This window comes from Pristiophorus japonicus, unplaced genomic scaffold (genome assembly GCF_044704955.1).
Source record: "Pristiophorus japonicus isolate sPriJap1 unplaced genomic scaffold, sPriJap1.hap1 HAP1_SCAFFOLD_308, whole genome shotgun sequence".
NCBI classification, from domain to species: Eukaryota; Metazoa; Chordata; class Chondrichthyes; family Pristiophoridae; genus Pristiophorus; species Pristiophorus japonicus.
Genome location: NW_027252868.1, coordinates 222,057 through 234,846, shown reverse-complemented (window position 1 = coordinate 234,846; position 12,790 = coordinate 222,057). Strand labels below are relative to the sequence as shown.

General features: G+C 46.4%; 1 protein-coding gene across 1 annotated transcript in view; it reads left to right on the top strand.

Moving 5' to 3' along the window:
* The window catches only part of LOC139249355 (zinc finger protein 239-like), a 49,688-nt gene that overhangs the window by 2,760 nt on the left and 34,138 nt on the right, over positions 1-12,790 (top strand). The gene's annotated exons all lie outside the window — the stretch shown is intronic.

Sequence of the window (12,790 nt, the reverse complement as noted above, 5' to 3'; positions counted from 1 at the left end):
TAAAATCTACAATCGTGTCAAAGTTTCCACTGAATAAAATCTCCAATTAGAAAGAACTTGCTGACAATTCTTACTGACTTGCACATTACACACAGTGGCCCCTCCATTATCCACCAGAAAGAAGGGGAATGGGAATTGGTGGGGAATCCGTGTCCCCAAATGTTGCCCCTCTGGTCTGGTGCAGCAATCCCCTTGGCACGGGAATGGAGACAAGTCCAGACCTAAACTGTGCGCAGTACTCCAGGTGTGGTCTTACCAATGCCCTGTGCAGTTGTAGCAGGACTTCCCTACTTTTATACCATCCCCCAGCATTCCATTTGCCTTCCTGATTACTTACTGTACCTGCATACTAACTTTTTGAGTTTCATGTCCAAGAACCCCCAGATCCTTCTGTACTACAGCATTTTGTAATTGTCACATTTGAATAATAATTTACTTTTTTATTTTTCCTACCAAAGAGGATAACCTGACATTTTACCACATTATAGTCCATCTGCCAGATTTTTGCCAGCTCACTGAGCCTATCGATATCCATTTGTAGATTATTTGTGTCCTCCTTACAACTTGCTTTCCCACCCATCTTTGTATCATCAGAAAATTTGGCCGCGTTACACTCGGTCCCTTCATCCAAGTAACTAATATAAATTGTAAATAGTTGAGGCCCCAGCACTGATCCCTGCGGCACCCCACTAGTTACTGATGGTCAACCAGACAATGAACCAGTTATCCCACCTCTCTGTTTTCTGTTAGTTAGCCAATCCTCTATCCATGCTGATATGTTACCCCCAACCCCAGGAACTTTTACCTTGTGCAGTAACCTTTTATGTGGCACCTTGTCAAATGCCTTCTGGAAGTTCAAATACACTGGTTCCCCTTTATCCACCCAGTTCGTTACATCCTCAAAAATTCCATCAAATTTGTCAAACATGACTTCCCCTTCATAAATCCATGCTGACTCTGCTTGACCGAACTTTGTTTTTCCAAATGTCCTGCTACTGCTTCTTTAATAATGGACTCCAACACTTTCCCAACCACAGATGTTAGTCTAAGTAGTTTCCCGCTTTTTGTTTGTCTCCTTTTTTAAATAGGGGCGTTACATTTGCAGTTTTCCAATCTGCTGGGACCGACCCAGAATCCAAGGAATTTTGGTAAATTACAACCAGTGCATCCACTATCCCTGCCGCTACTTCTCTTCAGACACGAGGATGCAAACCACTCCTCTTGCCTCATAACCCTGCAAATCTTTCCAACTCAAATATTTATCTCTTTTGAAAGTAACATGTGAATCTGCTTCCATCACCCTTACAGGCAGTGCGTTACAGGCCATTACATCTGGCTGCTTAATTTTTCCCCCTCGTGTAGCATCTGGTTCATTTGCCAATCACTTTAAATCGGTGTCCTCTGGTTACCGAGCCTTCTGACACTGAAAATTGTTTCTCCTTATTAAGAGAGTTGATGGGCTGGAGGAGGTTACAGAGATAGTGAGGGGCGAGGCCTTGATGGGACTTGGACATAGAGTATTTTAAAGGTTGAGGCCACCAGCTGTCTCTCCCAGTGCAGAATGTGACTCACTGCTAACAGGAAAGGTTTTTGTTTAATGACTAAAGATGCATAATGAGGGTAAATCAATCTCTGTACCTTTTAACTAACAGCAACACAGACCCCCGACACTGTAAATTGTTTCTCATTATAGAAGCATAGAAATTTACAGCATGGAAAGAGGCCATTTAGGCCCATCGTGTCTGCGCAGGCCGACAGAGAGCTATCCAGCCTAATCCCACTTTCCAGCTCTTTGTCCGTAGCCTTGTAGGTTACAGTACTTCAAGTATACATCCAAGTACTTTTTAAATGTGATGAGGGTTTCTGCCTCTACCAACCTTTCAGGCAGTGAGTACCAGACCCTACACCACTCTCTAGGTGAAGAAATTTCCCCTCTAATCCTCCTACCAATTACTTTAAATCTATGCCCCCTGGTTGTTGACCCCTCTGCGAACGGAAATAGGTCCTTCCTATGCACTCTATTTAGACCCCTCATAATTTTATACACCTCAATAACGTCTCCCTTCAGTCTCCTCTGTTCCAAAGAAAACAAACCCAAACTATTAAGAGGATTGCTGGGCTGGAGGAGGCTACAGAGATAGACAGGGGTGATACTTTGGAGGAATTTCAACAAGTGGAGGGGTATTTTAAAGGCTGAAACCACCAGCCATCTCCTCCAGCACAGAATGTGACTCACTACCAATAGGAAGGCTGTTACTTTACTACGAATGCATAATGAGGGGAAATCAATCTCTGTTCCTTTAACTAACACTGACATGCTAAGAGGGAAATGAATGATCATTTCAATTTTTCTTCGACTTGGCATTGAAGTGCCTGGAACTCATAATAGGAACTCCAGGGAAACAAAATACTGACAAATGTTCACCTCTTATGTTGTCAAAACAAACCTCGATTTAACTGTGAAAAGATAAATTCTTTAAGAGGGGTTCACACTGACTCACCTGACAGTCCGACTCAGGATCCAACCCTCAATCAGCGCGATTGGTCGCAGAACACGCTGCTGCCTTGGCCCACCTGTCATGTATTATACAGGTTGCCTGGGGTTGCATACTACCAGCAGACGGCTTACCTGTTGGAGTCCTAAGGGATCCCAGCATCCCTTCGGAGCACTGTATATAAGCAGGTCTCCCACACTGTACCAGCACTCTGGAGTCTGAATAAAGGAGCTTAGGTCACAGTTACTCATTGTCATATAAATTAGCCAGAAAAAGCAGCAAACTGGAGGACTGGGAGAAATTTAGAATTCAGCAGAGGAGGATAAAGGGTTTAATTAAGAGGGGGAAGCTTGCTGGAAACATAAAAACTGACTGCAAAAGCGTCCATAGATATGTGAAGAGAAAAAGATTAGTGAAGACAAACGTAGATCCCTTGCAGTCGGATTCGGGTGAATTTATAATGGGGAACAAAGAAATGGCTGACCAATTGAACAAATACTTTGGTTCTGTCTTCACAAAGGAAGACACAAATAACCTTCTGGATGTACCAGGGGACCGAGGGGCTAAAGAAGGAGGAACTGAAGGATATCCTTATTAGGCGGGAAATTGTGTTTGGGAAATTGACGGGATTGAAGGCCGATAAATCCCCAAGGCCTGATAGTCTACATCCCAGAGTAATTAAGGAAGTGTCCCTAGAAATAGCGGATGCATTGGTAATTTTCCAACAGTCTATCAACTCTGTATCAGTTCGTATGGACTGCAGGGTTGCTACTGTAACACCACTTTTTTTTAAAAAGGAGGGAGAGAGAAAACGGGTAATTATAGACCAGTTAGCCTGACATCAGTAGTGGGGAAAATGTTGGAATCAATCATTAAGGATGAAATAGCAGTGCATTTGGAAAGCAGTGATAGATTGGTCCAAGTCAGCATGAATTTATGAAAGGGAAATCATGCTTGACAAATCTTCTGGATTTTTTTGAGCATGTAACTAGTAGAGTGGACAAGGGACAACCAGTGGATGTGGTGTATTTGGACTTTCAAAAGGCTTTGACAAGGTCCCACACAAGAGATTGGTGTGCAAAATTAAAGCACATGGTATTGGGGGTAATGTACTGATGAGGATAGAGAACTGATTGGCAGACAGAAAGCAGAGAGTTGGGATAAACGGGTCCTTTTCAGAATAGCAGACAGTGATTAGTGGAGTGCCGCAGGGCTCAGTGCTGGGACCCCAGCTCTTTACAATATATATTAATGATTTAGATGATGGAATTGAGTGCAAAATTACCAAGTTTGCAGATGACACTAAACTGGGTGGCGGTGTGAGCTGTGAGGAGGATGCTAAGAGGCGGCAGGGTGACTTGGACAGGTTAGGCGAGTGGGCAAGTACATAGCAGATGCAGTATAATGTGGATAAATGTGAGGTTATCCACTTTGGGGGCAAAAACACGAAGGCAGAATATTATCTGAATGGCGGCAGATTAGGAAAAGGGAAGATGCAGCGAGATCTGGGTGTCATGGTTCATCAGTCAGTGAAAGTTGGCATGCAGGTACAGCAGGCGGTGAAGAAGGCAAATGGTATGTTGGCCGTCATAGCAAGGGGATTTTAGTATAGGAGCAGGGAAGTCTTACTGCAGTTGTACAGGGCCTTGGTGAGGCTCCACCTGGAATATTGTGTTCAGTTTTGGTCTCCTAATCTGATGAAGGACGTTCTTGCTATTGAGGGAGTGCAGCGAAGGTTCACCAGACTGGTTCCAGGGATGGTTGGACTGACATATGAGGAGAGACTGGATCAACTGGGCCTTTATACACTGGAGTTTAGAAGGATGAGGGGATCTAATAGAAACATGTAAGATTCTGATGGGACTGGACAGCTTAGATGCGGGAAGAATGTTCCCAATGTTGGGGAAGTCCAGAACCAGGGGACACAGACTTAGGATAAAGGGCAGGCCATTTAGGACTGATATGAGGAGAAACTTCTTCACCCAGAGAGCTGTTAACCTGTGGAATTTCCTACTGCAGAGAGTTGTTGATGCCAGTTCATTGGATATATTCAAGAAGGAGTTAGATATGGCCCTTACGGCTAAAGGGATCAAGGGGTATGGAGAGAAAGCAGGAAAGGGGTACTGAAGGAATGATCAGCCATGATCTTATTGAATGGTTGTGCAGGCTCGAAGGGCCGAATGGCCTACTCCTGCACCTATTTTCTATGTTTCTATGTCTACAGTACTCAGTTGCATTACTTTATTATGAGCATAACAATTGGCGACGAGATAATGAACAACCACGCGAACAATCATGGAACACTGTTGGTCTCGTGTAGAAATTCTCAGAAGGGGATGATTGAGAGGCCTTCATGGAGTGACTCGACAAATACTCTGTAGTCAACGAGCTAGAAGCAGATAATAACACTGCCAAACGAGGGCCGATCCTCCTCACCGTCTGCGGGGCAACAACCTATGGCCTCATGAAGAATCTTCTCGCTCCGGTGAAACCAACAACCAAATCCTATGAAGAACTGTGTACGCTGGTCCGAACGCACCTAAATCCGAAGGAAAGCGTTCTGATGGCAAGGTATCAATTCTACATGTGTCAGTGGTCTGAAGGCCAGGAAGTGGCAAGCTACATCGCCGAACCTTTAAGGCGCCTTGCAGGACATTGGAATTCGATGGATTCCTTGAGCAAATGCTTAGAGACTTTTTGTGCTTGGCATTGGCCATAAGGTTATCCTTCGCAAACTGTTGACTGTTGAAACACCGAATCTGAGCAAAGCCATAACGATAGCCCAGGCATTTATGGCCACCAATGATAACACTAAACGAATTTCACAGCATAAAGAGTTTTGGCAAGTACTGTACACAAAGTAATGTCCTTTTCAGACAGAAATGGATATGGCAGAATGTACACGCCTGCAGCTGCACGACCTCAGATGACCCAGAGTCTGCCATCAATCATTAATGCAAGGCAGTTAACACCTTGATGTTGCTGTGAAGGTGATCATCGAGCCCATCAATGCCGCTTCAAACACTATGTGTGCAAAGGCTGTGGAACAATGGGACACCTCCAGCGAATGTGCAGATGAGCTGCAAACCCTGCAAACCACCATGTTGCGGAGGAGAACAGATCCATGGTGGATCAGGCTGAACTAGAGACTAGAACCAAGGAGGCAGAAGTGTGCAGGGTACACACCTTCACCAGGAAATGGCCACCGATCATGCTAAAAGTCAAACTGGATGGAATTCCAGTATCCATGGAACTGGACTCGGGTGCGAGTCAGTCTATCATGAGCAAAAAGGCCTTTGACAGGCTGTGGTGCAACAAGGCACACAGGCCCAAGATTAGCTCCATTCATACCAAGGTAAGAACTTACACTAAAGAGCTGATCCCTGTAATTGGCAGCGCAGCAGTAAAAGTCTCCTATGATGGAGCAGTGCACGAACTGTCACTATGGATTGCACCAGGAGATAGCCCCACGCTGTTCGGCAGAAGCTGGCTGGGAAAAATCCGCTGGAACTGGGACAGCATCCGAGCGCTCTCGTCTGTTGATGACGCCTCATGTGCCCAGGTTCTGAGCAAGTTCCTGTCATTGTTTGAGCCAGGCATCGGAAGTTTCTTGGGGTCAAAGGGACAGATCCACTTGGTACCCGGTACACAACCCATCCACCAAAAGGCACAGGCGGTACCATATATGATGCGAGAGAAAGTGGAAATTGAGCTGGACAGGCTGCAATGAGAAGACATCATTGCGCCGGTAGAGTTCAATGAGTGGGCCAGCCCTATTATTCTGGTTCTCAAAGGCGACGGCACGGTCAGAATTTGTGGGGACTAGAAAGTAACGATTGACTGTTTTTTGCTACAGGACCAGTACCCGCTACCCAAGGCAGATGACCTATTTGTGACTCTGGCTGGAGGAAAGAAGTTCGCCAGGTTGGACCTGATCTCAGCCTACATGACGCAGGAGCTGGCGGAATCTTCGAAAGGCCTCACCTGCATCAACACGCACAAAGATCTGTTCATCTACAATAGGTGCCCGTTTGAGATTCGATCGGCCGCAGCAATTTTCCAAAGGAACATGGAAAGTGTGCTACAGTTGGTTCCACGCATCGTGGTTTTCCAGGACGACGTACTGGTCACAGGTCGGGACACCGTCGAACACTTGCAGAACATGGAAGAGGTTCTAAGTCGGCTAGATCATGTGGGACTCAGGTTGAAATGCGCAAAGTGTGTTTACCTGGCACCAGAGGTCGAGTTCTTAGGGAGAAGAATTACGGCAGATGGCATCAGACCCACCGACGCCAAGACGGAGGCCATCAAGAATGCGACAAGACCACAGAACATGACAGAGCTGCCGTCATTCAGGGGACTCCTCAACTATTTCGGTAATTTCCTACCTGGGTTAAGCACCTTGCTAGAACCTCTACATGTGCTATGCAAGGGAGATGACTGGGTATGGGGTAAATCACAAGAGGCTGCTTTTGAGAAAGCCAGAAATCTGTTATGTTCCAACAAACTGTTTGTCTTGTATAACCCATGTAAACGCTTAGTGCTAGCTTGCAATGCATCTTCTTACAGGATCGGGTGTGTGTTACAACAAGCTAACAAATCGGGAACATTGCAACCGGTCGCCTATGCATCCAAGAGTTTGTCCAAGGCCGAAAGGGTCTATAGCATGATTGAAAAAGAAGCTCTGGCATGCATTTACGGGGTGAAAAAAATGCACCAGTATTTGTTTGGTCTCATGTTTGAGCTGGAAACTGACCATAAGCCGCTCATATCGCTATTCTCAGAGAGCAAAGGGATTAATACCATTGCCTCTGCCCGCATCCAAACATGGGCACTCATGCAGGCTGCATACAACTATGTAATCCACCACAGACCAAGCAGAGAAATGCGCTGATGCTCTCAGTCAGCTACTATTGCCCACCACCGGGGTGGAAATGGCAAAGCCTGCAACTTGCTCTTGGTGATGGATGCATTTGAAAATGAAAAGTCACCCGTTAGATCGAGAGCCAGCGGCAGTTGGTGAGAGGGGAGCGACCTATCAAAAGCCCAGCGGGAGATCGAGAGCCAGCGGCAGTTGGTGAGAGGGGCGCGACCTATCAAAAGCATACCGGTGCAGCTACAGCGGGAGAGAAAGCAAAATAGAAGTGGAAGGGAATCAAAAAGTGACATCACAGCCAATGGGGTAAGTGATTGCCTGGTGATTGGTGAGTAGCTTTTCTTTTTCTTTTTTATATCAGTAAGTGAACTTTAGCATTGTTACTACCAACTTAAGTGTATCTAACGGTTAAGACATGGCAGGAGAGCTCGGTCACGTGATATGCTCCTCCTCTACCATGTGGGAACTCGGGGACACTTCCGGTGTCCCTGGGCACTACGTGTGTGGGAAGTGTATCCGCCTCGAGCTCTTGATGGTCCGCGTTGCGGAATTGGAGCTGAGGGTGGATTCACTCTGGAGCATCCACGATGCTGAGAATGACGTGAGTATCACGTGTAGTGAGTTGGTCTTACCGCAGGAGAAGGGTCCACAGCCAGATAGGGAATGGAAGACCAGCAGGAAGAGTAGTGCAAGAAAGATAGTGCAGAGGTCCCCTGTGGTCATCCCCCTGCAAAACAGATACACTGCTTTGAGTACTGTTGGGGGGGATGACTCATCAGGGGAGGGCAGCAGCAGCCAAGTTCATGGCACTGTGGCTGGCTCTGCTGCACAGAAGGGCAGGAAAAAGATTGGGAGTGCGATAGTGATAGGGGATTCGATGATGAGGGGAATAGATAGGCGTTTCTGCGGCCGCAACCGAGACTCCAGGATGGTATGTTGCCTCCCTGGTGCAAGGGTCAAGGATGTCTCGGAGCGGGTGCAGGACATTCTGAAATGGGAGGGAGAACAGCCAGTTGTCGTGGTGCACATTGGTGCCAACGACATAGGTAAAAAAAAAGGGATGAGGTCCTACGAAAAGAATTTAAGGAGCTAGGAGCTAAATTAAAAAGTAGGACCTCAAAAGTAGTAATCTCGGGATTGCTACCAGTGCCACATGCTAGTCAGAGTAGGAATCGCAGGATAACACAGATGAATACGTGGCTTGAGCAGTGGTGCAGCAGGGAGGGATTCAAATTCCTGGGGCATTGGAACCGGTTCTGGGGGAGGTGGGACCAGTAAAAACCGGACGGTCTGCACCTGGCCAGGACCAGAACCAATGTCCTAGGGGGAGTGTTTGCTAGTGCTGTTGGGGAGGAGTTAAACTAATATTGCAGGGGGATGGGAACCTATGCAGGGAGACAGAGGGAGACAAAAATGAGGCAAAAGCAAAAGACAGAAAGGAGATGAGGAAAAGTGGAGGGCAGAGAAACCCAAGGCAAAGAACAAAAAGGGCCACTGTACAGCAAAATTCTAAAAGGACAAAGGGTGTTAAAAAAGCAAGCCTGAAGGCTTTGTGTCTTAATGCAAGGAGTATCCGCAATAAGGTGGATGAATTAAGTGTGCAAATAGATGTTAACAAATATGATGTGATTGGGATTACGGAGACGTGGCTCTAGGATGATCAGGGCTGGGAACTCAACATCCAGGGGTATTCAACATTCAGGAAGGATAGAATAAAAGGAAAAGGAGGTGGGGTAGCATTGCTGGTTAAAGAGGAGATTAATGCAATAGTTAGGAAAGACATTAGCTTGGATGATGTGGAATCTATACGGGTAGAGCTGCAGAACACTAAAGGGCAAAAAACGTTAGTGGGAGTTGTGTACAGACCTCCAAACAGTAGTAGTGATGTTGGGGAGGGCATCAAACAGGAAATTAGGAGTGCATGCAATAAAGGTGCAGCAGTTATAATGGGTGACTTTAATATGCACATAGATTGGGCTAGCCAAACTGGAAGCAATACGGTGGAGGAGGATTTCCTGGAGTGCATAAGGGATGGTTTTCTAGACCAATATGTCGAGGAACCAACTAGGGGGGAGGCCATCTTAGACTGGGTGTTGTGTAATGAGAGAGGATTAATTAACAATCTCATTGTGCGAGGTCCCTTGGGGAAGAGTGACCATAATATGGTGGAATTCTGCATTTGGAGGGAGAATGAAACAGTTAATTCAGAGACCATGGTCCAGAACTTAAAGAAGGGTAACTTTGAAGGTATGAGGCATGAATTGGCTGAGATAGATTGGCGAATGATACTTAAGGGGTTGACTGTGGATGGGCAATGGCAGACATTTAGAGACCGCATGGATGAATTACAACAATTGTACATTCCTGTCTGGCGTAAAAATAAAAAAGGGAAGGTGGCTCAACCGTGGCTATCTCGGGAAATCAGGGATAGTATTAAAACCAAGGAAGTGGCATACAAATTGGCCAGAAATAGCAGCGAACCTGGGGACTGGGAGAAATTTAGAACTCAGCAGAGGAGGACAAAGGGTTTGATTAGGGCAGGGAAAATGGAGTACGAGAAGAAGCTTGCAGGGAACATTAAGGCGGATTGCAAAAGTTTCTATAGGTATGTAAAGAGAAAAAGGTTAGTAAAGACAAACGTATGTCCCCTGCAGTCAGAATCAGGGGAAGTCAGAACGGGGAACAAAGAAATGGCAGACCAATTGAACAAGTACTTTGGTTCAGTATTCACTAAGGAGGACACAAACAACCTTCCGGATATAAAAGGGGTCAGAGGGTCTAGTAAGGAGGAGGAACTGAGGGAAATCTTTATTAGTCGGGAAATTGTGTTGGGGAAATTGATGGGATTGAACCCGATAAATCCCCAGGGCCTGATGGACTGCATCCCAGAGTACTTAAGGAGGTGGCCTTGGAAATAGCGTATGCATTGACAGTCATTTTCCAACATTCCATTGACTCTGGATCAGTTCCTATCGAGTGGAGGGTAGCCAATGTAACCCCACTTTTTAAAAAAGGAGGGAGAGAGAAAGCAGGGAATTATAGACCGGTCAGCCTGACCTCAGTAGTGGGTAAAATGATGGAATCAATTATTAAGGATGTCATAGCAGCGCATTTGGAAAATGGTGACATGATAGGTCCAAGTCAGCATGGATTTGTGAAAGGGAGATTATGCTTGACAAATCTTCTGGAATTTTTTGAGGATGTTTCCAGTAAAGTGGACAAAGGAGAACCAGTTGATGTGGTATATTTGGACTTTCAGAAGGCTTTCGACAAGGTTCCACACAGGAGATTAATGTGCAAAGTTAAAGCACATGGGATTGGGGGTAGTGTGCTGACGTGGATTGAGAACTGGTTGTCAGACAGGAAGTAAAGAGTAGGAGTAAATGGGTACTTTTCAGAATGGCAGGCAGTGACTAGTGGGGTACCGCAAGGTTCTGTGCTGGGGCCCCAGCTGTTTACATTGTACATTAATGATTTAGACGAGGGGATTAAATGTAGTATCTCCAAATTTGCGGATGACACTAAGTTGGGTGGCAGTGTGAGCTGCGAGGAGGATGCTATGAGGCTGCAGAGTGACTTGGATAGGTTAGGTGAGTGGGCAAATGCGTGGCAGATGAAGTATAATGTGGATAAATGTGAGGTTATCCACTTTGGTGGTAAAAACAGAGAGACAGACTATTATCTGAATGGTGACAGATTAGTAAGGGGGAAGGTGCAGTGAGACCTGGGTGTCATGGTACATCAGTCATTGAAGGTTGACATGCAGGTACAGCAGGCGGTTAAGAAAGCAAATGGCATGTTGGCCTTCATAGCGAGGGAATTTGAGTACAGGGGCAGGGAGGTGTTGCTACAGTTGTATAGGGCCTTGGTGAGGCCACACCTGGAGTATTGTGTACAGTTTTGGTCTCCTAACTTGAGGAAGGACGTTCTTGCTATTGAGGGAGTGCAGCGAAGATTCACCAGACTGATTCCCGGGATGGTGGGACTGACCTATCAAGAAAGACTGGATCAACTGGGCTTGTATTGACTGGAGTTCAGAAGAGTGAGAGGGGACCTCATAGAAACGTTTAAAATTCTGACGGGTTTGGACAGGTTGGATGCAGGAAGAATGTTCCCAATGTTGGGGAAGTCCAGAACCAGGGGTCACAGTCTAAGGATAAGGGGTAAGCCATTTAGGACCGAGATGAGGAGAAACTTCTTCACCCAGAGAGTGGTGAACCTGTGGAATTCTCTACCACAGAAAGTAGTTGAGGCCAATTCACTAAACATATTCAAAAGGGAGTTTGATGAAGTCCTTACTACTCGGGGGATCAAGGGGTATGGCGAGAAAGCAGGAAGGGGGTACTGAAGTTTCATGTTCAGCCATGAACTCCTTGAATGGCGGTGCGGGCTGAATGGCCTGCTCCTGCACCTATTTTCTATGTTTCTATGTTTCTATGTTACCGCCTGCCAGATCAGGACCTGGACCAGCCAGGATCCTTTACTGTCCCTTGTAAAAAACAGTGTCCTCCATGGGAGCTAGTAGAGCATCCCAGCGGAGATGCATGAAGAGATCAAGCCTTTCCAGCGGTGCAACGACGAAATGTCCATACAGGCGGACTCTCTTTTGTGGGGTAATCGCGTGGTTTTGCCTAAGAAAGGCAGGGAAATGTTCATACACGATCTACACAGTACCCACCCAGGCATAGTAATGATGAAAGCTATAGCCAGATCCCATGTGTGGTGGCCCGGCATCGACGCAGACTTAGAGTCATGCGTGCGCCAATGCAACACTTGCTCTCAACTGAGCAATACACCCAGAGAGGCACCGCTAAGTTTGTGGTCATGGCCCTCCAAACCATGGTCGAGGATCCACAATGACTTTGCAGGCCCGTTCCTAGGCAAAATGTTTTTGGTTGTTGTGGATGCTTAAAAATGGATTGAATGTGTAATATTGTCTGTAAGCACATCCACTGCCACCATCGAAAGCCTTCAAGCCATATTTGCCACACAGTCTGCCCGATGTCCTTGTCAGCGACAATGGGTCGTATATCACCAGTGCTGAATTCAAGGAATTCATGACCCGCAATGGGATCAAGCACATCACATCTGCCCCGTTCAAGCCCACATCCAACGGTCAGGCAGAACGGGCAGTGCAGACCATCAAGCAAAGTTTGAAATGCTTATCGGAAGGCTCCCTGCAGACCCGCCTGTCCCAAGTCCTGCTCAGCTACTGCACCAGACCCCTCTCACTCATGGGGGTTCCCCCAGCCAAACTGCTCATGAAAAGGGCGCTCAAAACAAGGCTCTCTCTTGTCCACCCTGATCTCCATGATCACATCGAGGACAGATGGCATCAATGAAGCAGGTACCATGATCATGCAGACTTATCACGTGATATTGAGGTCAATTACCCTGTATTAGTACACAATTGTGGACA